A 26,457-nucleotide genomic window follows, 5' to 3' on the forward strand; every position below is an offset into this window, starting at 1 on the left:
GCGGTCGAAAATCGAGGATCCGACCGCGGCATCTGGTCGGCATGGACAAATTTTCCGACTATAGGCGGCAGGATCCTGATGGGGTAATTAGTAAAGGGGAGAACTCGTGTTAGGACATGCACGGTCTTTTTCTATTCATAGTTTTATTAATCTCTTCGTAACGAAGAGAAATTATCCTCTTTTTGTTTGTACTTAAGACAGAAAGACTTTCGAGAGTTTAAAAGTAATAAATCTCTGATGCAAACGGAAGACAGAATATTCTTTCTCCGTAAAATGTGTCATAAATCGACTTATTAAAAAAGCATCCAGAAATTGATTTCTTTTCTTTGTTTACAATATATTTTCAGTATTTAATAATAATATTTTATATTTTTTATGCATTATTTCTATTTTAGTATAGTCAGTATGCGAAGTACGAGAAATCCAAATGAGAATAACATGTAGTTATTGGAGAACAAAATTACCACTTTTGCAGTATAGGTATACGTATTGCAGCTTACATAAAACCCCCTTCCTTGCGGTACCTTTGTTTCTTTACAGAGGTACATATTCCTCTCACCTCCCCAGTAATTCGAATGCCGAGTACAGTATTTCGGCAGTAGCCTATATTTACATTTATAACTAATGTAATTTTCTAAACAAAAAGGAGAATATCGTTAAAATAAGCTAATAAATGTTTACAAAATGAAACTCTGCAAAAATAAATATTTGTGGTACTAAAATAGTGTTATTAGTGGCCAACGATAGCAGGCTCAGTAACAATACACCTATTAAAGCGAAATTGATATAAAAAAAAACTCCATAAAGCCTTTCATTATGACACTAGCAAGAAGGCAGTAAACCCTTTCGTTAAAAATACAATAACTTAAAATTATCAGTAATTTAAATAGAATATATCAAAAATCCAGAATTATAATTGCAATAATATTTCCCCTTGAACTTGATTCATATGAGTCTTACCGCCTCGGGCAAGGCGCTGATAACAACTATAGCAAATATTTGAAAAACGTGTTTGCACTGCCTACCCGCCACTTTCTAATTTTGATACGGAACCGAAGCTAAACATTCAGATCCGTATTTACGTAAGTGCTATTTTGTGCTTGAGCACTGGGCGGCAGAATTTAGTGGGCTGCAAAATTTTGGATTTTTTTACGATTCACAGTAAAGTAATATTTAAAACTAGCAACCTGCAGAGTCCCGCACAAGCGCGAGAAAATATCTTAATTTGTTTAATTCGCTCTAATTGCAGTAGTTACTAATTAGCTAGGTTATCTGATTATTTTGAAAAGTCATCCTCTCCCACCCTCACCTCAAGTGGTGAGGACGAACTTGAACATTATGAAAACTGATACCGTTAAACTCAGCGACCTCGAGAACTATTAATTCTACACTAATATATGTCGCTTTCTATTACTTTTAAAATATCAACCCCTCCCTGGCCTTAAAGATGAATTAAGATATGACCTTAAAGATGAATTGGATTAAAACTGTCACTATTCATCTCATCGACCCCAAAAACTATGAATTCAACTCTAATATTTGTCGTTTTCAATTACTTTTAAAATGCCCCCATGTTATTCTTATGGGTACTTTGCACCTTCCGCATCTCAGCTCAAGTGTGACGTAGGAACCTGGAACAGTTATTTGGATAATTTCTCTTAGAGCTTTAACATATTAAAATTTCATGTTTCTATCTATTATGGTTCTAGAGTTAAAAACCGCAACAGAGAAACAGACAGACAAACAGCTTATCGTATCATTAATATGGATGTTATTAAACTATTACTGACGATGAATAATGCAAACAGTTATTTTTCTTATCAGTTATCACCATAATTATTGGTGTCTCAGTGATGGATATCAGCCAATATCAGCTTCGAACTCACGACCCCATTAGATCTTTAGTAGGCTACTCTCTCTATAGAAATTAATAGAATGTATTTTCTCCGGACAGTAAATTAAAACCCACATGAATAAATTACATGCCAGTATTGAGAGAAAGTGTCCCCAATGAATGAGCTTTTAAGCTCATTGTCTTGTAATCAAAGGATCCAGAGTCCGATTCCCGGTGGACACACAAGAGGTTCGGATCCCAAGTTAAGCTGTAGGTCCCGTTCTTTGTACGTCATCATCCCATGGAAGGTAATGACACTCTCTATAAGCTCACCTTGCCCAGCGACCTTCGGGTCAAACACCTTACTTTGGACAGAATACCACATCGTAATCATCACTGAGAGAATTAGGATATTTGAAATTACGTTGTAACTTTTGTAACTTGTAGTACCTACACTGCTATTTAACAAGAGCTAGTGTGTTTGCTAAATCGCGGCTTGTTTGCGTGTTTGAGACAAGTTAGTGTGTAGAGGGGGCGGCAAATTATGTAGCGTACAGGGGCGCACAATATATAAATACTGGTCTGCGAACATTCCTTTTTCATTTGTTATTGATTGTTTTGAATAAAATAGTTTGTTTCAAAAAACATAGATATATATACAAAATTGAGTTAGAGGGACAACTTCATACTGCCCCCAATATCAAATTTCAATTCAAAACCAAAATCAATAGTATGTTTTTTGTTTGTTATCGATTCTTTTGAAGAAAAATCGATTGTTTCAAAACCTTTCAAGAGATATTTATAAAATAAAGTTGAGGGCAAATTCACACTGACCACCTCCACTTTGAAATTTTGTTTTAAAACCGACGTCAATCGTTTGTTTCTCATTTGTTATTGATAGTTTTAAAGAAGAAATCGTTTGCTTCAATAAACGTACCGAGATATTTACAAACTGAGGTTAGTTAACTTTTGGATTGGGGTGTAGCTAATTTTACTTTCGAATTTCACATTTCAATATTAATTTAAAATCAAAGCCAATCGTTTGTTTTTCGTTTATTATTGATTCTTTTCAAGAAAAAAGTTTCCTTCAAAAATTATGAAGAGATATTTACTATTTCACTGTCCTTCGTTTAAATTTTTATGTAAATCCGAAGCCAATCGTTTGTTTTTTGATTGTTTTGAAGGAAACAATATTTATTTCGAAAATCATAAAGATATATTTACAAAACAAATTTGGAATATTGCTAAATTTATTATGGTCTTTCTACTTACAACTTTCGATTGAAAGCTAAAATCAATCGTTTATTTGTTTTCAATTTTTTTTAAAAAATAGTTTATTTCTAAAACCATAATTAGTTTTTATCACTCATCCACTAAAAACTGGGTAATGGAATTATACGCTGGCCTCACATTCAAATTTTGATTAAAAATGAAGCTAATCATTTGCTTTTTTTGTTGTTGTTTATTGTTCTAAAGAGAACATCTTTATTTTGAAAAACGGATATTTTTGGAACGCTTAATTGATTACAGAAAACCGCTTCTCGATATCTACATACTACAGTTTTTGTCTATGGTAACCAATGATAAAACTGGGAGTAAATCATTTCTGTCACTTTCGGTTTGAACAGAGGATCGAGAGAAAATGGTAATTAAATTACGTTAAGAATACTTAATTGCTTCTAAAAAGCTGCTACTCACTATCTTTTATCGTTTCTGCTCCATGTATATTTATTTTGAAAACGGAAGTTGTTTTCGAATTTAAACACATTACGTCTCCACCTCTGACTACTATCCAAGGTGTTTGAATTCCACAACTCTTTCTTCTCAATTTATAATATATAAAGAAATTATAAAGCATTGCATTATTATCCAATCTGTATTCACTGTAATGTTTCATTTTCAAAGATTAAGATAAAATAAAGAAATACTGGTTCATTATCAAATCTGTATTCTTCCCTGGCATTATTATTACTGTTATTGATCTTTTCCTTTTCTCATTTTTTAAAGCAATAACATGTAACGCATTATCATAAATTATGCGCTTCTTTCAAAGAATATTATTCTGTTCAGTAGCGTAGGCAAGGGGTGGGATTTCAGGGCTTGAAATCCAATTTGAGCAAAATGTTATGTTAAAGAAGTATATATATATATATATATTGTAGAGATATTGGATTTCCCTCATATTATTAGTAATCTGTATAAAGACGACTCAAGATTACATAACGTTTCTTTTTTTATTTTTTCTCTCTTTATTTTCTCTGCTTGATGTAAAACAGTCACAACTTGGAATAATAAGACAGACAGTCAGCAAACATTTCAAAATTCTCTTTAGCAGACGATCCCTTATTCTTAATTCTTGGTACATTTATGAACTTATGTAACCTGATATAACCGAAGTGTTCTGTAACTGTTGACAAATTATTAAATAAGTCGAGAATTCCATTTACCTTGCACTTTCCTGAATCTTTACACGTGCGTACTTTGGATGTTTTCCGTAATTTCGTCGGCCATCTTCCTACTTTCGTTGGTATAAAAACGTCCCAGGACCCGGAAGATGGGAGTAGCACACGAGAAGCGGAGAAGTACACGAGGAGCGAGTGTGAGCAACAACAGGAGAGTTCTATTTCAACTCTCACGCCAAATTGGTACAGAGGCCAAGATATGGAGACGAACAGTCGACGCCCAGGAACTGAGGTACGGAACACGCATCCAAGGTCCTAATCGCCCTAACAACCTTCCTTTTCTTTCTTCCTAAACTAAGACCCTCGACTCTCTTTTTTAAATATTTGTTGTTATTTATTTCTACCCACATGCCCTACAAACTAAAAAGGCTCGTCGTCTTCTCAGATACATGTCAATTCTACCAGTGAGCTATATTTTCCAAATTAACGATTATAGTTTCCTTTCTTTCTCCAAAATGATGATGAAAGCATTCCCACCGAATGCAAAAGCGTATATATATATATATATATAGTATGGCGCTAAATTCGTTGTACAAAAGCAGAGGAGTTATTCCTGGGAGTAAAACAAACAAAAAAATTCCAATAAACATAGGGCGAAAACCCCATCGTTTACGTGTTATAGGCTACCGAAATCATGTCAAAATGAAATTTAAAGGTTCATAGCTCCAAAACTATGGGACTACCTTGGTCGGGTCAAGACATCACTTAGGAACTAGTATGTGCCCTATCCAAAAATGCGTGTTTCAGAATCCTGAGGTGCTTCCACAACAATTTTTCTAGAGAGAGTTTGACTACGGGCCTATGATATAAAGTACTCTCCAACTACCTCCATAAAATTTATTGCGTGAGTACCTTAGGATTCTAAAACATGCATTTTTGGATAGGGCACATACTAGTTCCTAAGTGAAGTCTTCACCCGACTACAGTAGAACCCATAGTTTTGGAGCTATGGACCTTTAAAATTCATTTTTTCATGTTTTTGGCAGCCTATAACACATGAACGATGGGGTTTTCGCCCTATGTTTCTTGGAACTTTTTGTTTCTTTTACTCTCAGGAATCACTGCTCTGCTTTTGTACAAAGAATTTAGCACCATACTATACATATATATATATATCACTTGAAATTATATGAACTTGGGAACCTTCAACCCTTACGAACTTCTGCGTATGCTACTGATTGTGTATCTCATTTTTTTTTTTTTTTTTACTGCTTACCGCTTTGGATGAAATTTGGAAGTACAGGGCAAGCGTGAAGATTATTATCAGCTTTATTATCAAAATGTATTTAATGCTTTTCGATTTTTCTTCAAAACAGTCAATAACGAAATAAAATAAATGACTGAGTTTGGTTTTGGATCGAAATTTGAAATTTTAAAGACTAGTATGAATTTGGCTCAACCAATATTATTTTGTAATAGACACTTAACATTTTTCGAAACAAACTATTTTCTTTCAAATCAACCAATAAGAAACGAAAAACAATTATTGGCATGAAGTTTGAATTGAAATTTAAAGGTAGAATAAGTAGTAGGAATTTGACCATCAAATGCATCCTGTAAATATCTGTTTTTGTTTATCGACTTTCTCCCTCAACAATCAAGAACAAACGAAAAATCAACCAAGTTCATTAACTTTATTTCCTAAACATATCCTTATGTTTATAGAAACAAGCTACTTTTCTTCAAAATAATCAACAAAAAGCCGATATAAAGAAAATTGATTTTGGTTTTGGGTCAAATTTTCTAAGTAAAGGAACCAAGGTAAATTTGGCTACGTTCCAGATTTATTTAAATATATGTCTTCATGATTTTGGAAACAAACACTTCTTTCCTTTAAAATCGATCAATAACAAATGATTGACTTCAGCTTTGGATCTAAATTGAAAAGTTGAGGGAGGATAGTGAAAGTGTAAATATGTCTTAATAATTTTTGAAAGAAAGTTTTTCTTTAAATAGAATCAGCAACAACTGAAAAACGAACAATTGCCTTCGATTTCGAATCAAAATTTGAAAGTGGCGCGCCAGTGTGAAGTTAGTCTCAACTTTATTTTTAAATATCTCTTAAAGTGCTTCGAAACGAACATTTTTAAAAATTTAAAACAATGAATAAAAATGAAACGAAAACGATTGATTTTGGTTTTGAATCGAAATTTAAAAGTGAGAGGGTCAGTGTGAATTTGTCCCTAACTTTGTTTTGTGTATATCTGTTTATATTTATCATAACAAACGATTGTTTCTTCAAAATAGTTAAGAGCAAACAAAAAAAAACAAACAAAAAAGAGTGTGATTTTAGCTTCAAGTCGAAATTTGAAAGTGCGGGTGAGGGGGGCAACAAATTCATAGATGTATATGGAAGTTGTCTCACAAATATCAAGTATGACTAACTGATTAGATGAGGAAACTCTGTCTCTGTCTGTGTAATTCTATGCATCTTCTCCCTAATGCTGGTAAATAATTTTTTGCTTTTTTAGCAATATAATTGTAATTTTCCATATTTAACTGATTGAAATCTAGTTTTAATTTGTAAAAAAGAACATTGTGTGGCACGTTTAATTCATGTCCGACATCAGAAAATTTTATCTATTGTGTATCGTTATATTGCAGTTTATCTACTGTACAAGTTTGGCAGCCTTACTCCGCATTTAGACTACAAAAGCACAATGTTGCAAACTAAGTAGCACGTAATAAAACATCAATTGGGCAAGAACATTAATCATGTGACGATTAAAAGAAACTGTATGGTGCATTTTCACATGTCAATTAGAAATTCGTGTTCATAAATTGAATGTCACCATTAACTTACAGTCTGTTTCAAGTATATGATTTAAAACACCGATCAAATGACAATGAAGTTTCAGATAAGAGATTGTGACACTGAATTCTGAAAATAGACCACAAGCAGCTTTAATTGTCGTATATGCATTATTAAGCATCTTAATGAAAATATTGAAGCAAAAATTGTCATGTAAAATCTCAACCTAACGGGAAATATATTTCAAACCTTATTTTGCTTAAACATTTACGGAGAATTAGATTATTTGCGTTTTTGCCCAAATCTGGTTCTCTTTTCCGCATATAGACCACTTTTTTTGGTTTATGATAAACAGTTTCACATTTGACGCTCAATTAGGATGGAAACCTATTTTAATAGCCAATAATAACACATTAGACAATTACAGTTACCCACAACAGTTAATATCGGAAATTTTAAAAATTCAATTTTTCTAAGCATTTCTTCTGACGACCGAACATCATTCTTGACTAACATATTTACTTTTTTGTCCCAAAAATGCAAATGTTTTTATTTGAAGGTTTATAACATAGTTCATGAAGATGTAAGTAATCATTTCAACTCTTTAATGAATATGGAACATTAATATTCTAAAAATAAAACACTTTTCTTTGTGATTTTCATAGTTGGCAAATAGACCACTTTGGCAAATGTTTTTCAGTTGATACTACAATTTTGCAATAAAACACTAGTCGGCTTTTATTTTTTAATTCTACTCAATACAATGCACTTACTATGATTTATTATGCTGACGTACTATTTTTAGACCTATAAATTAAGAGTCCGCAAGTCCGCAAATAAGCCACTTTTAAGCACCTATAGATAGATAGATAGATAGATTTAATATTTTACAAAGCATTTATTAAAATTTTATAGTGCATCATATTTTGAACTTTTGATTTTCAGATTTTCGTATTTTTCTTCAAACTTTGCCTCTCTTTATTTACAATTTTTAAAATTCCTACTTTCCAAAATTATCATATTAATTGTTATTGCTTTATTAACAATGAAATATAAGAAGAAAAAGTGATAATAATGGGGTTCAAATATTTCAGTTGGCATATGAATAGAATATTTGGTTAGAGGGAAGCAAACTGGGCCCAATCTTTTTTGGCTTGATTTTTGTAGTATGTGACGAGACAAGCACGACGGTAACCAAATTATCGAAATTGCACCGGAGGAACATGGGTAATTTCGGTAACTTTGTAGTTCTATATGTAAAATGAAAGGGAGGGAGCCAACTGGGCCCCATCTTTTTTCGCTTGATTGTTATAGTATGTGACGAGACAAACACGACGCTACCAAAATTATCGGAATTGCACCGGGGGGAACATGTTTAATTCGGGTAATTTTGTAGTTGAGTATGTAAAATCAAGGGGAGGGAGCAAACTGGACCGATCTCTTTTCATTTGGTTCTTCTACTATGTGAGAAGTCAAAGACGATGGTAACCAAAGTTATCGAAATTGTCCAAGTTTTCGTGGGAACATTCGAAATTCTAGTGCGATCAATTGGTCCGCACAACTGTCATAGTGGCTGACTGTGAAATTACACAACAAATGGTTAAGCGGAATGTGGTGTTAGTGAAGTCTGAGATATCTTATTCTCATCAGGACTTTAAATATTTTTCAGATGGTGGACTCCCTAAATCAAATCTTAATTTATTTCCTATAACGTAATGAGAACAAGTAAAAGTTAGTATTTAGCGTTCTGGTTTCAAAATCGCTGAAATCCCGGGATCAAATCCTAGGATCGTCTATTTGTAAATAGAACTCTTGTTCCACGAATTACAAATTATATATCAATTTTTCTGGCGAAAAATCAAACTGTCCATCAATTACCATTCATTCGACTAAATTCGATCAAAATTCTCATACATTTCACACGACATTCGATCAAACAATGCATTGCTGGTATTTTACTTGGGGCGCATTATTGCAACATATTCTTTATTTGGTAACCCTGCTGCCAAGGATGTTTTGCTGTTAGTTCCACTTGTGGCCACGACCCGCTCACCGCTCTCTCGACCTGTATATTGTGGTGTCCGATTTCAAGTATATAGGATTCACGAATCTCCTCTTGCCGACAACGTAACCAACAAGAAGAGTTTCTTATCTACTTTTGTTGTTATCCTAAATTTATATTTCTCTTGTTGTTAATAGTGTAATCAATGTATCCCTGTTGGAATCCCGGCGTGGACACAAGTGATTAGGAACCCACGTTAAACTCTAGGTTTCATCCTTAGGACGACCTGCTTATGGTGAGTACAATAGAGCTATAGTCTATCCCTATTTATTTCGTTTATTTTGCCACACATAGGATACACATTTCTTTTCATTTTTTTTATTTACTACGGTGTTCATGTGCATGCTCTTTCTAGTAGTTTCTCATATTCCCTGTGTTTTTGGTTACTGTACCCTGTTTTCTTTCATGTTTCTACGCCAATTCCTATTGCAGGTATACACACTCTGTGCTGCTGCTATTCACTTTGAATGGCCCGCCTCTCTTATTTATGGTAAGTAAACCATATGTTTTTTTACATCTTACTGATGTTGCAGTTATGCAACCCCACATAGCTAATTACAAAATTCCCGCGCCATGTTGAATTTGTTGAAGATATCACATTGCCGACCACGAATTACTGTTTGCTGTTTAAATGTTATTTAAAAAGAAAAGAATGTCGAACTTCGATAGTGCGCGATTTTTAAAGTGTAAATAGGTATGATTGTCTAATATTTTGATATTAAATTCTGAATGAGATATATTTAATATAAGTTTGTAAACCGAAATTAACGTGAATCACATAACCAGTGGTATTCCAGTTATAATAATAAAAAAGTTAATAACTACGTAGCAATGGAATGCTTAAAAATCTTAAATAGTATGTATATCATTTCCTTGAGCGGAAATTTGTTTCTTTTAATTTTTGTACTTAAACTTTAATATTGTTATTATTTGCAAGTTTCAAAAAAAAAAAAAACTTTCCCAAACAAATGCGATTAAATTCAGAGAAAGTGTTCCTTAAAGATTCGTAGTGATTAAAAGTTTTTGTAATGTTGTCTGTAATGTTTGTATTATGCGTATTTTATTTGTAAATCATGTACAAATTACAATTATATGTAAGGTTAATGCACATAGAACCAACAATATGCAAAACATTATGTAATTAAAATTGCATATAACAATAATTCATATGCTCCCAACTTACATATGAAAAATATGTTATAAATTTCTCCTGAATAACAGAAACAACTATTTTATGTGTGTCTTTGGCATAAGGCAGCTCTAGGATGGCTCACATTGCTATAATGCCTGCGCAGATGAGAAGTGGAGGAAATAAATAAATACGTAAATAAATATATAGTATAATATAATTTTCAAAGGTTGGGCTTGTCTAATATTCATTGTACAATTACGACATTCCCACATCCTCTTCTCGTCGTGGACAGCACAGAACGCTACGAAGACAAAAGAAAAAAATAAAAGGCAGCATCGATTCTCTCTCCCTTCTTGCTTTGTTTCTTCTTATTTCACTGTTTACTTCCCCCTACACGCTGCATATTTCCTTTTACATAACTGTTCTTCTCCTATAACACTATTCACAAGAAATGAATAAATTCTTTTAGGATCAAAATTTCCAAAATATTTCAACCAAAATTTTCTTATAGGCCTTGTATCTGTAGACATACTGTATACAGAGTAGCAAAACTCAAACTATCACTTAACTTAGTATGATGTGCTTATTCCGTAGAAAATAAGAAAACTCGATTTAGGGCGTATTCGAAAATTTTGTGGCCCCTGACATTGGTCAGGAGCATCTGTCAGCAAACTGGTTAAGCTTGTGAGACTGAGTTTGTGTTTACCCACCGAGCAGTAAATCCTACCCAGATTGAGCCACTTTCAGTAGGAGTGCGTGTAATATTTTCCCCAAGGGTTTGTATTTTTTCGCTAGATCGAAAATGCCGCAAAAACGGGATCACCTTTGAAATGATTAAGTTGTCATTTACGATGCAAAGTTTAATGACTCAATGATCAGAAATCAGTGTAGGAGTAGGGGTTGTGACATTAGTTTAACCTTAATCATGATTCTGATCAGTAAGTATTAGGTTTGCGCTACTTCAGCGTTCAGTTCTCAAACAAAGAGGACGAGAATCCGGAAGTACACATTACACACATACCACACCAGAAAGCAGGTGAGAGAGGAAATAGAAGACAACTTCATAATCATATTGAAATTTCCCTTCAAGTATTCACAAAGTGGCGAATATAACGATTTACTTAAATTAGAGACGTAAAATACACTATATAAATTTTTGAATGAAAAAGGAAACACCTGTTTCAGCGTTTTCGAAGATTCTACCTCTAGGTGGAAAAAATTGGGTCATTTCTATAATACCCACTTTTCTGTTCTGTTCTGTTCTTTTATTGAGAAAATGACCAATGTGAGGATTCATTAAAGTTGAAGATGTGAAGTTCGGTACATAAACTCTTAAACAATAATAAGAGATCAGGTGTTTCGGCATTTTAGAAAATTTCTCTATCAAGGGGAAAACGAAGCAATTTCAAAAATATAGAAATTCTTCTTTATTTATTCACAAGGTGCCGAATGTGGGATTAGCTTAAATTGGTGGTTTGAAATTTAGTTTAAAAACTCTTAAATAGAAATGGGAAAATATATGTACCTGCATTTTCGAAAAATATGTTTCTAAGGGCGAAAAGTGCTACCTTCTTTAATGTTGAAAGTTCACTTTATTTAATCACAAAGTTCTGATTCGCTTAATTTTCAGATGAGAAATTCCGTATATAAACCCTTATGTAAAAATAATTCCGCCCAATGTGAGTATTGAGAAAGTGCCCAATGTAAGTACTTGCTAAGCTGAAGATGTGAAAATTGGTTTACATACTCCCGACTAAATGTAAGAATATACATGTTTCAGTAGTTTCGGAAATTTTGCCCTTAAGGAGGAAAGAAGAAACCCTTCTGTAATATTGAAATTCCCCTTTATTCACATATATAGGAATTCACTTACGATAGAGATAAGAATTCGATATATAAACTCTTAATTAAAAATAAAGGACATATGCATTTTTCGAAAGTTTCACTCTTGGGACTTGAAGAAGTCAGCAATGGAAGAGTTCAAGTGATTCGCTGACAACCCAGGCCATAATGATAGGCCTAATATTTTCATAAGACTAACTGCACACTGCAAACTTCCCCTCGCGCAACTGTTTAGTCGTCCTGGCTAAATATTGGTCTTATGGGAGCGCGCACACTGTCGAGACAGAGCCAGAAAAGTAGCCGAGATTTATCCAAGCTAGGAGACAATTTGGCGAAGACGAAATAGTTGCTCAACAGCAGAAGACACATGGAAGAAAATGGCAATCCGCACAGCAGCAACAAAACAGTTATACAAAACTCCCTAAGCAAAGTTAGTAATAATAATAATAATAATAATAATAATAATAATAATAATAATAATAATAATAATAATAATAATAATAATAAATTTGAAGAAGAAATTACGAGAAGAAATGCTTTTCGCTGTTGGAAGAAACAAGAATATACTTTCCAGCGAAGAAAAGAAAATAATCCACGTAGATACATTTAGGAAGGTAGTTCGTGGAGGGTGAAAGTAGCATTTGCCCTTATGAGTATCAGAAAAGCACAAATGTTTAGGGTTAGTGTAAAACATGTTTTTAGAAAGCACGGAAGATGAAAGAAAGATGATGGTCCCAGTATCTGTTGAATAAACAATGGAAATCAATTTACTGCTGAATAAGAGCGGTAAAAGTGAGGTTTTGGTACTTATGTTTTGAGTTCAATATTACCAAATTTTTCTCTGAAGTGGAAAGATCTGAAAGAAATGTACACCTTTAGCCACACAACACTCCATGATACAAACACTCAGCGTTTCGAATGAAAAGAGATGCCCATAAACGGATCCTAAATACCGGGGTCCCTGCTGATATTGGATCCAAATATCCGATATACTCGATATACAATTCTCACTTCTGGAACGGGATACCTGATTTTAGGTTCTAGATCCCGATACCTATTTCTAGTTTTTGGATCTGCATATTAGATTCAGATTCTCGGTTCTGCAAATGGGTACCCGATTCTCCCTGGATCCGGAAATGGGTAGCCCGAATTAAAATTTTTCTTTCCATTTCTGGAATGGGCATAGATGAGATGCAGATCTAGTGTTTCAAACTTTGAAAAGTTGTTATCCCAGAAAGATGAAAATGAGACTTATCATTATTCGTCTTGTATTCTTCAAGTGTATTTTGTTAACATCAACATAGTACGTTCAAGCAGATATTTTCGTCCTTTGTCGTCTGGTCCAATATCTCGCCAAATAGGGATGTTGAATGCCCGCCAACTTCTTTATTGCTGTTATCTCTGTGCCAGAGTACGGCACTAAACCATACTACTTTCTCTTCGTGAATTTACTGTCTGTACAAGACAGAAAAAATAGTTGGCAACTGTTTCGTCGTCAATGTTCGGAAAACCTAAGAAAAGAAAGACTACAGATTTGTAAAATCAAGTCTTTATATTACATAAATCATTTCTCTGCCAAACAAGTCTAATTTTATTAAGAAAATGTAGAAATGTATATCGAGTTACGAAATTTTCTTCTTGGGGGGGAGGGGATCTGGACATATATGGGATATGCTAAGATCCTCGAATGCTGAGAACCGTGTGAAAATGTGCTTAGAATATAAATCGCTCATTCCGAAAATAGTGGCATATGTCATTCCCGTGCAAAACGCAACTTTTTTTTCACTAGCGCTTGTCGACAGTGGCATACTATACTGTACGAACAAGTACCTGTTATGGTTGTATTGTTATTGTAGCTGCAGTAGAATACATTCTATTGGAGTGTTTGGTTGTGGTTAAAGTGCGCATTGATATCATGAAGCAATTAGTTCCATGAATGTTGTAAAAGTATCTGAGGCAAGGGTGCGACGTGTTGAATATGGAGACATAATCGGAGAAGAGGATATGGAATTCGTGAATGTTTTATGTGGCATAATAATTAACAAAAACAATTGGGATGCAGAAATGAATGAAGATACACTAAATAGGTATAGTGATTTTGAACGCACAAAGAGCACGTACCTGAAGCTGACCTTTCCAACAGTCGATTTCATCTCGTGGGCAACATAAACTCTCAAGTGAAAGTGAGTGCGAACCATTTCTACCCTAAATGTCAAAGGCCAGTATATTACAAGATATAAATGACAGCATACAGGAGAACATTTATAAACACTATCACAATCGTGGCTTCTATTCCTATAACAAATTATGAGGCGCTGTGATTGCTTTCGAGGTAAATTGTAAGGTAATATAAGGTTATATGACTAGCAACAGGGAAGATTAAGATCGTTTCGAGGGAAACTGACTGTCACAATTGAAACTATAAAAACAATATGTAAGATCTCAGTTTGATAGGGAAAGAGCGTTTATTGGCTGCTCTGCTGTTCACTATAGGAATCTGCTGTTCACTACTGGCATTTATAAATGGACACTAAAAGTGTCTAAAGAAGTTCGCCTAGACAGTTACACAACTTCGATTACTCTTATAAACAATCTTAAAGCTGAATATAGTATTTCTTCAAGGCATAATACTGCGTTCGTCACAAGTAAGGACATACAAGAAATATTCGTCAGAATGCATACAGTTTATGGAGGAAGTAAACAGATATGTTACGGACGGGAGTGTGGGTAAAGAAAATGTTTGGAGCAGTGACTAAAGTCAATTTAATTATGAATTATCTTCTTTTTTAACAATCTCTCACAGAAGGGAGAAACCCACTGACTGGTGTCTTATAGTCTGTTCATGGATTTACACACAGCTATACAATTGATGTGGCTTTATCAATGAGTACCAAATTAGCTAACAAGCTCCATCTGTTTTAAATTGCCACAAGGCGTTTTGGGGCCAAATGTTTTAAAAGAAATTTCAAGCAAAATGTCAACAAAATTCATGTGTAGGCAATCAAAATTTGCAAAAATAACAAATGAAGATACGAAAAGTTTTCTAAGTATAAAATTTGGTGAACATGTAGTGAGGATGAGAAGAGCTGTGTGACTATTGGTCAGGATATAAAGTTCATACTTTATTAGATTAAAGTTTTCCAAATAAAATTTCCGATTTATTAATTCCAACTTTGTAGATTGAAAACGAACTTTTTTTTCGTATCTGCATCTGCATTTGTAACGAAGTTGGCGTATGGATAGGGATTTTTGGTACAACCTTCATATATATTTAATATTTTAAGAATAACAATGTTGACTTTGTAAATTGATATTTTTTAAACCACAAGGTGATGAAATTCTTCAATTTGCATAGGAAAATCAGTCCTAAATGTTACTTCGCTTTTTGATATGCCTTCTGACGCTTTCTATGAGAATGATCACTCTTCTCCCATCACAATGGATCTACATACATCAAAATGTCCAGAAAGTTTTTTACTTGTAAAGCCGTGCCTTAGATACAAGCATAATGCTTTTCCAACCAGATAATGTTGTATACAGAATACCATTCATATCCACTAGAAATATTCCAGGAAACTTCATTTATTCTCAAAGAATAAAATTTCAGGCTATTACGTGTGGGGAATGATTTATATAAACAGATACTTTCCCAGCACAGATATTTTAATGTTTGACTTAACGACCGCATAGTATGAGAGACAATAACAATATATTTTCGATAAATCATTAGGTAATAAAACAATGTCCCTGATAAAATAAAAAAGAATAATTTTAGTGTTAGCGAAAGATTAACTAATCTACAATGCGAACAAACAGAAACACATAAATGGCAAAAATATCGCAAAACGAATTGAATATAAACAATAATCAGGTTCAATGTAGCATGATCTTGCATATTTTAAAAGTAATCATGTACTTGAGTTAAATGCGGTATGGTTCATTAATTTAATATTTCAACCTTGAGCAATAACGATTAACTTCATATACTATATTACCTTTGTTTGTAACTTTAATGTTTGAGACCATAAAACGTTTGCATTTTCATCGAAAAATAAAACACATTTGGTAATATTTAATTTTCATTTTTAAACATAATGCTATTGAAATGAAATATATAAATTGTATTTCTTATCATTCTACAGTATTCTATAATAACATTTTGCAGTTGAAAAAATAATTCAGTAGTTAATGGATCATTGAAGTCTACAAGCTTATCGTAGTACGTCAAAGTAAAGAATGTATATTTCAGCACTATACAACTCTTATCAACCTCTTTCTTCAGGTACGTATTATAAAATTAAACTTTATGATAACCAGTGAAGTTATAATAATACAGCTACCTTACGCATGAAAAAACAGTGAATGGGAGGTGAAAGAAAAGTAACTAAATGTTTGTTTATAATACATAAAAGGAGAAATAAGTAAATGAATAACAACACAGGTGTAAATGTAAAATTAATTGCGTGAAATTTGTGCTGCAATCCCTTAACGAACGGTGTGCCTCCCTAGCTATTATTGAATAACTTAACAGTATTCTCGTTATCCGCGAAATGCCGTGTACTGCGACGGCGAATTGCCGGACAGGGTAGAAAGATATTGCAAGCAATGGAGCATTTCCCACATGCACGGTGGTCGCCGTCCATTTATCCGGTGAGGAAAAACAGCCGGATTTCCCTGCTAGAATCCGGCGCGGCAGATTGCCGTGTATAGCCAAGCGGGACGTATCAAGCAATGAAGCTCTTCACATATACGCGGAAAACTGCTGGATGGGTGTTTTGGGAGGAAGCAAGTGTTGCCAGGAAAGAATAGAGTGTGACTGTGATAATATGAATGCGTGTGTTTTACGTATATACTGTATATGTGTGGGTGTGGAGTGTGTTTGTGTATGTGGTTATGTTTTAGCCCAGGACACCTGGAGTAATTTTAACCAAACTTGCTACATACAATATATGGGAAAATGTGACGTGTAAAATTAATCGAAATCGACCGATACTACCGAACTGTCGAATCCATAGGTCGCTGATTAAGGAGTGCAAATCAATATAAATTATTTTTTCTATGTAATAGAAGATTATGAGAAATAAATGTCCGGATAGCACTGGACAAATGAGTTTGTAATTCTATAAATTTGTGGTGCCCCAAAATTGAAATATACACTATCAAATATTTCAGCAATACTACATATTTAGAAATAATACCTTTATGTACTTTCGCAAAGCGACAGAGAATTCACGATGTGATATTTGATAAATTTACCGTACTTCATATATTTTATAATTATCTTTAACACTTCTATGGTTGTAATTTCTTGAATAAACTTTGAATACAGGGACTAAAGGGGTGCTTTAAAGAGACTTAAATAAATAGTCGGAACGCTTAAAACAAAAGAATAAACCCTCAACACTACAATAATAATAATAATAATAATAATAATAATAATAATAATAATACTGATTACAAATCATCCTTGGGCTCAGTGGTTGAGTGTTGACTTGTGATTCTGGCACTGACGGATCTAGACCGGGGCCGAGGGGCCTAGCACCCTAGTTTTCAGAGTACACTTATCATGCAGCAAATTGCCGGAAACGGCGACGGCAAATCGCCAGATCAATGTGAAAGAAGCGCAAGAGCTAAAGCTTGCCTGTATGTTGGTTTCATTTAGTTAATAGAGGAAAGCTCGGAAACTAACCGTAAACAAGGAAACCGAATTTGGCTTTCCCCCACAATCTACAAATTGCTGCACTTTGATTATATCATATTTATAAATCAACAAGAGCTTCTTCGTTGCTATATGATTCAACTACAGGCCTTTCGAAACAGGGACTATGAGTCAACTCCAGCTCGTGGTCAAGTTAAGCTGTAGGTTCACTTTTCATTCGCTGTTGGAAAGAGCATTAACCTGCGATCCACTACTTGGCGCTTGGTCGAATAGCTTTCCCTGAACATTTATACAAATAGTAGTGTTTCAAACCATTTTTAACATTATTTTCTACTCACTGATGTAAAAATCTTAAAAATCTCTAAATGATGCATAACACCGTTATTACCACTTAACAATACTGTACGTATTTCATTACAACAAGATAGCGCTATGCAGTTATTTACGATGGCACATTATGCACCTGGATGATGAATATTAATAAAGATCCTGAACGACACAAAACCATACCATGACTTGCGGTATCTAAATCATAACTGAAAAGCTTGAACCAAAAAAAGTATCTCGTAACATTACACATTAAGTTAGTGAGTCTCACGTTAATACGGCAGGTTTCCAAACAATCGTCCCAGACTATATTAATGAAATGAACTCTTTCATTCCAGAGCAGTAGTAGGTTTTAGATGCAGATCATTAAAGATTTGGAACATTTTGAGAGCTATCTTTGCCATTAAGGACAGCCAGACGATCTTTGATCCAATGGCTTCAATCGCTCCGATAATGCATGCATGTATGATTATGCTAGTGGTGATATAATATGAAATCTAGAATGATTGAAGGAAACAACTTTGTATAACTTTTCTCTATTCATGGACCTACTCAAATTCCCCGTCATCCTCGTATCCCTTTCCTTCTTCATAAGAGACCTTGCCTACCACATTGAGTATGGATTGAAATTAAAATTGAAGCATGTTAAAAATTCCATACCTGTGATGGTTGAAGGCCGTCTTAGTAGCAAAACATTATGCTAATCACTAGTGTGCGAAATCACTAACTTAGTGCTGCACAAATATTTTAGGTAATTTAGAAACTTTCATGTAAAACTAGTCCAGATTCTAAGGCCTGCATCAAAAGACGATCATTAGTTGACTTACCCATCATTTGTCTCTCCAATTTAGAAACAGGTCAATTAAACTTTTCGCAACACGAATTGTATCAAAACGTTCCTCAAGTTGACGTTGGAATTATTAGTTCATTTCCCAGTCTACGAATAGAAGAGATGTCAATACGTACAGGAACATTATTTAGATTTCTAGATATTTTAAAGTAAAATTCGCTTAGTGAATCTCCAAAAGCAAATTAAAGTATTAAAGTTATTACCTTTACACTCAGGACTTGTAGTGTAGTGGTATCGTACTAACTTACTCTCTACACAATTGATATCATGGATTCAATAAATTATTATGATCAGAGATTTTTTGCTTAGGTAAAGCGTTCTTCACAGTCCTTTGCACTTTTCAAAAACAAACCGCATAACTTGATGCTGTATCACTGCGCGTACGACTATTTGCTGATTAGTGAAGAGTAAATTGTTTCGTCTGTTTCCCGCAATATTTCTGCTGTAGCACGTGCATGTATTTCTGCTACTGCGATGTGCATTACTCTCACTCTCACACCTTTGCCGAGATATAGGGAAAATACCCAATACTATATAATCCCCCCTTCTTTAAGAGCAACTGAACATTATTATTTTCCTTCAAACTGTAATTATAGATGAAATTATAATGAGCTATGTCAAATTATCAACTGAACGATAAAGAGATGGTGCTGGTACGTTACAGCAAGCATATTTATTATTATGGGAGATTATTCCTTTTTCATCTATTACCTAAATCGTTACCCATATCCATGAAAAACAGGTGGTATTTTCCGCCCTTAAGTTCAATTTATTGATGTGCTTTCTTACATTGTATAGCATGCGAATGTACAAATACTAACTTCAGTACTATAAAGTAAGTAAATAAATATTCTATGAGAACGAAAATTAGCTGTTATAGGTCTTAATTTTCTTCAAGTGAATTGAACAACGTTGATATCGTTTGGTAAAGTATTTGCTTTTCTTCTGCACTTACGGGTTTGTCTTGTTTATGTTTAATAGAATAACTCCGAGCAGGGGTGGACTGGCTATGTAAACAGGGTGCGGTCGCATACTCTGGGAGGGCGCCATCCATCTGAGGCTTTCGCTTGTGTGGAATACCCCCTCTTAATAAAAGAAAGTGCCGGGGGTTTCCCTCGGAAAATTATTACACAAGAAACAACAAAAGATTAACTAGCTATTGCAGTTAATCACGATAGAATTATACAAATTCAATATTTTCATAAACAAACACAGAGATTTTGAGTACTAAATATATTAGGTCTATATAAATCTGCACACTTTAACTGAGACTATAAAAATCAAACCAGTTGTTTAAATTCTTCGGCTACATTTGTTAACAGCCCAATTATAACTCAATATTTGAGTTAAGTTTGGGGCTTATGCTATTTTTCATACTTCTATCCTTTTAAAGCTATGTTCATCATAACATTAACTTATTTTTTATCTATTTTTAAAATCATTGATAAAAAGTATTATATATGAAACATTTATTAAAAATTAACAAAAGTAAATTTAGAATTATATACCTACCTAGCGAAAAAAGAAATTCAAAACCAAACTGGAAAATGAAAGTAAAGTCACTGCTTTATGGTTGGAGCCTTCGCATCCCCTTCCTTTTCTCACACATTTTGTCAATAATAAGATTGTTGTCTATTTTGGTCAGAATGTTTCTTTCTGAGTTCATCAAGAACAATGATTCCAGATGTTCATCTGTAAGTCTTGAATGGAGTCTTGTTTTTATGTATCTGAGCTTTGAAAATGCTCGCTAACAGGACACTTATGTTGTCGGTAATGTAAGGAGATACTTATAAACTTTGAATAATTCTGTGTAGAGTCTTGAGTACATATTGTACTGCAGAATCACATCTAAGGCGCACTTAAAACAAGAATTGCACTTCACTCCATTACATTTTATAGACCTTAAATCCACAATGTCGTCAGTCGGCCCCAAATATTCCTCCTCATCCTTCTTCAGAAAACTTCAGAAATCTTCAGAAAACTTGTCCTCTTCAATCAAATCTTCAATTGTACGAACCTCAGCACCTTCTTGATTCTTTTCTTGGTTCTCATAAGGGGATTTTGAAAACTCTTCCCACATTGATGAAAACGAAAGAAGCTCTTTTTTAAAGTTTTCCCTCTTCACAATCAGAAATTAGTTCTGTGATTCTTTCCAGTGACAACGAAGCCAGACAAACTCTTGAACTTCTTAGGATCAAAACACTCTAAATCTAAGGATAAGCTTCAAGTTTCAGCAAATCGTTCCTGCATGCAGTTAGAAATTTGGTCTAGAACACAGTTGAAACGGTTACTTCAAATTTGTATTTACAGTCTTCAATTACTTCATCAGTAGCTGATTCCCCTGCCATTTTCTTTCTTTTTCTACATCTTACCTCAGGCAATTCTGTTTCTATAATAACTTTTTCTAGACTAGGAACATCAGTAATAAGTCTTTCAATACTATTTGACATTTCTGTTGCAAAGTGTTCTGCTGCTTTGTACACTTTGTCAAACTGATCCCTAGCTTCTTTCAACCTATTTTGAGTTGAGGCTATCAGGCGCCATGCTTGGACATAGTCTAAGTTTTTTTATTTGCAAGTAGTCTGATAAAGGTGTGGTATGCTGAAAAATCAATAAAAAATCATAGCCACAATATAGTCTCAAAGGAGCACAACTTTTGAATGAGAGATATTGCATCATGTCTGACTTTGAAATTGAATTCTTGCGAGTTGCCAATCACACTTAAAGCTGCTGCGAGTTCCACACATACTGGTTTTCATTTTCTTGGTCTGGCATCCTTGGTCGGGTGCCAGTAATGAAAGTGTCCAAATATTTTTACAGCAGCGTTGCTTTTACTTCCCATCGAATTATCCTAATAGCTTGGGTTTTGTTCCAAGTACACCTCAAGTCGTTTCTGGGATTCTTCGAAAAATATCTGAATTTCCTGGAGAAGCCCAAAGCCAGATATACAAACATCCAAACTCGGCTAAAAGGCAAGGACGTAGGCCGAGTTAAGAGGGGAACTGGGGGCGGAGCAGTGGGAGTGGGAGGGTTGATATATAAAAATCATCCAAAATGACCGATAGTAGAGTCAAATCTATATATTTAGGGATCATTAATAGCATTCCCAGAAAGAGAAAGAGCGAGGTCGCAGGCCGAGCAAATACCGGACTCTGGGATAGAGCCCTGGCTGGCCAAAGGCTAGCAAGCAAATTTATAAAATAATTATGTAGCTTTGTTTTTTTAAATTGTGTTCAGAGAGGAAACTGTGCGCCTTCCCGAGGCTAAGACGGGTCTTAGCCCCTCCCGCGGAGGGCGCAAAGGCACTAATGTGAAGAGGGCGCAGCGGCCATCGGGCCGGTTCTTGATAATGGCCAGTCCACCCCTGACTCGGAGGCAGCATGTAACCTGATGGCTCCCTTGGGCGACATCTTTTAATTGTGGCGCGCACTTCGTGTGTTTTGTCATTTGTTGCAACAGTTTTCCCTTACAAATTGGATTTTGGTTCAAGATTTCGATCTCATATAGATACATACTTTGAGTCGGATCCTAAATGTTCTTACTGTGCCTTAACAATACATTAATTAACATAATACATTGCATTTGTTGTGTACTATTTGCTCATGGAAGAATAAACTGTTATTAGTCTCATTTCCAATGTTGCTAACTCATAGTTATTTTTCAGTTTTTCACAAAGAATGGTTGTTAAGCAGTTGTGTCATTTCATGAAAATGGGCTAAGAAAATGAAAAAGAGAAATCAAGTGATCTTGCTGTTCTAATTGAAGATAATAAGTTCCTTATAGTATTTTAGATCTTTGTTTGACCTTTCATTAGAGATGATGAAATAGTGAATTTAAAAAAAAGAAAGAGAGTAAGGGGTATAGAGAGAAATTAAAGAGGATAAAACCTGTTTTAGTGATTCATTACGAAGTAATATGAGGCTATTTTTTTCAGTTATAAGTTGTATATCGCTTTTTTAAAATGCGATCAGAATAAATGACCATTTAAAAGATGCAAAAACCGAATATTCGGTGCCAGAAATGAAATAATGTACAAAGGAATCTTCAACATTTAAGAATTTTTTTTAATATTGGATAGGAATATTCATAACTTTTGAGTCTTTTTTTTCTGGCTGCAATGAAAGTAAGAGGAGGTACTATGCGCATGTTAAATAGTATGTCTTTATTCCTGTGTAGAAACTAAAAAGTTTCTTGGATGTCGATAGTCTTCCTACTCTCATGACTGATATTAGTTTATGGCGTAACTTTTCTGTTAGATATCAAATGAAAGGATAAGTCACGAGGATTCAAAATATATTTTATAGGTATTTTATTGCATATAACAAAGGAAATAAAATAATAAATTCTCTATTCAATAAATAAGTAAACTCAGTAGTTTTCAAGTTCTTGCAGAATGAACAGTTGCTTGTTCCAAACACTCGCTCGCCTGTAATGGAAACGCACAAGGAGCTCAATTTTAAAATGAAATTAAATAAAATCTTTTGAGTTTTACGTCCCACGTTTATGCAGGCTAGGTTAAAGGAAACTGTGATGATGAAAACATGAATAAAGTGGTGGAATGAAGAAAGTGGGAAGAAACTGAAGGACATAGAGGAAAACCACGCACACGGTGTTTGTCCACCACACGGTTTACTTGACGAGAGTTGGGACCGAACCAGGAACCCCACGTGCCAGAGGTGAACGCTCTACCACTGAGCTACCGCGGCCCCCAAGACCTCAATTTTGAATAGAAGTTGTGAGTACAACTGCACATGTTTCTAAATCTGATAATTAACTCCTGTTGCTATATGATCCGCGTACTCGTCGTCGGGCGGGAGACTCGCGTTCGATTTCCGGAGGAAATTCATGTAGTTCGAATCACTCGTTTGGCTGTAGGTCAAAATCTCATATAACCTTATTTTTTAAGGGGACGATAAACTTTAATCCATCCATCCAACCATAGATCTCCTAGTAGGAACACTAAGTCATCATGTAATAGTGGCTCTGAATCCTAACATTTTAGGCAGATTCTCAGCTAGAGAAAACGTTTGCAGTGGGGATAGTAAGTTTTAGTTGTAATTTACACTGGTAGAGGAAATTCAGCGTTCTGCCCTTCTTCCTCGTGGTGCGTGTATGTGTTTACATAGTAGTTCAAAGATTTAGGAGAGCACTGCGTACGTCACTGAAAACAACAGAAAATGGTTCCTGATTCTCCTATCACAAGCCCATGCCATTTTGTTTTTAATCTCATTGTTTTCCCCCTTCAGTTTGTTTATTCATTTCTTATCACAAAATTGCATATAACATTTTTTGTTTAATTAGTTGGCAACATTTCTGCACTGCAGTCTGAGTTGTTTACAAGGGGTGCAAAGCTTCGTGAAAATCAGATTAGTTGTTATTATATTTTAATTCTATTATTATTATTATTATTATTATTATTATTATTATTATTATTATTATTATTATTATTATTATTATTATTATTATTATTATTATTATTATTATTATTAACCTTTCCTCCCTCCACTCAGTTCACAAATTCTGTTTTACATAAAATATTGTGACGTAAAATACAGTGCAAATACAGTGTGAACAAAAACAACGCATGGACAAAAGCCGCCCGTGCACAGAAACAGCGCGTGCAAATGCAGCGACACAGAAAAAGCACATGAACAAAATGCGTGCACAGACAAAAACGACGCATGTAAATACACCATGGACAAAAGAGAAAATGTACAAAAACTGCGCAGAGACAAAAACAGCATATGCAAATACAGTGTGGACAAAAACATAGCATGCAAATATAGCGTAGGCATAAACAGTGCATTGACAAATAAAACGACGCACAAACAAAAACAACGCAAGCAAATACAGCGTGGACAGGAACCATAGATGGGAATTTTGCATTAGATTCGCTCGAGCTCACTTCTACCAACTGGGGCCCCGATCACAACGTCAATTAGGCTCGCGCTCTCTATCATATCCCTTGACTGTTCTCGCAATCACTCGCGCTCGCGATCATTTGGGCTCGCGCTGACCTCCTCGACTGCTATCGCACTTACTCGGGCTTCCACTCACACGAACTTGTACTCACTATTCTTAACTGGGCTCGCAATCACTTATTTCAACTGAGCTCGCGATCACTTCCTCCAAGTTGTGCTCCCTCTCAATTTTGTCAAGTGGGCTCTTCCTCACCCGGACTCACTCTCACTTCTCTCAACTGAGCTCGCTCTCACTCGTGCTCACACTAACTTCGCTCAACTGTGTTCCCGTTCAGGATTACTTGTCTCAACATAGCTCGCGCTCACTCCAGCTTGCTATAATTTAACTAAACTAGGCTCGAGCTCAAACGGGCTCGCCTTCACTTCTCTTGAATGGGATCGCCGTCACTAATCCTAAGTGGGCTCGTTTTCGCTCGGACTCGCGCTCACTTCTCTCAACTGAGCTCGCGCTCACTGAGCCTCTCGATCACTTCTAACAACTGAGCTTGCGCTCAATCGGTTTCGTATTAAATTCTCTCAACTGCGCTTACACTCACTTATTTCATTGAGACTCCGGCCCACTCAGGATCGTGCTCAATCATTGAGCTCGAGCCTGAATGAGCTCAAGAGCTGAGCTCACGAGTTTGGACACCTACGACAAAAGCAGCGCATTAGTTGCCCGCAATGCACATCCCTTCCCGGAACAAACATTAGAGCAATACTTGCGAGACTAATCTATTAAAGCACATTAGCTCTTGCTCTGAAGCCGACAGTTGGCTTGATCGCGCAAATTCCTAGTATTCAAACTTTACTATAGACTTTTTCTTAATGCTCATTCCTACTAGTCAGGACTATGGTAAATCATGCCTTATCCAAAATGGCACAAATAGAGCATTCAAGATGTCAATGCCAAAAAATAGTCACACCAGAACATCGCGTATTATGGTGTCCATTACTCGAACAAAGGCTAAAAGGAAGAGATCAAATAAAAAGGAAAGAAATAAACGAAATTAGAGCTAATGAGGGGGACTGTAGAATATTAAGCAAAATAACAATGACAAATCAGAATTAAAAGACAATAATATACTAGAACAAATGATTAAAATTGTAAACAAAACGGACAAACACCTTAAGAGGAATGATGTTTATAATAGTGTAGTTGAATGAATGGAAGAGTGGTTGTGAATCTTTCTGGAAGGGATGAATATTCTGGAACGTCGGCTTTCTGTGTGTCCCAGAAAGAAACCGTAAGCATCTACTCGATATATCCCCGGATAAAATCGGATACGAACTCCGAATACATCGAGAGAATGTGTGGTTCGTAGCTTTTCTTATGTACGTCCGGAATGGTGTCAGAAAGTGTGTTTTTTGTAAATAGTAAAATTATAAATAATTTAATGAAAAATATCTCGGAGTGGAACCAGAATCCAGTATTCGCATCGCCATATTCAAATGATGTGCGGATCTCAAAAGAGACTGACATGAACGTGCCATCCAGACATCCGAATCACACTTTGTATATTCGATAAAAACAAAAAAATGTCCATACACAAAACGTTTTGTGCCATGGATGATTT

Source organism: Thermobia domestica, chromosome 14 (genome assembly GCF_964235325.1).
Source record: "Thermobia domestica chromosome 14, izTheDome1.hap1.1, whole genome shotgun sequence".
NCBI lineage: Eukaryota > Metazoa > Arthropoda > Insecta > Zygentoma > Lepismatidae > Thermobia > Thermobia domestica.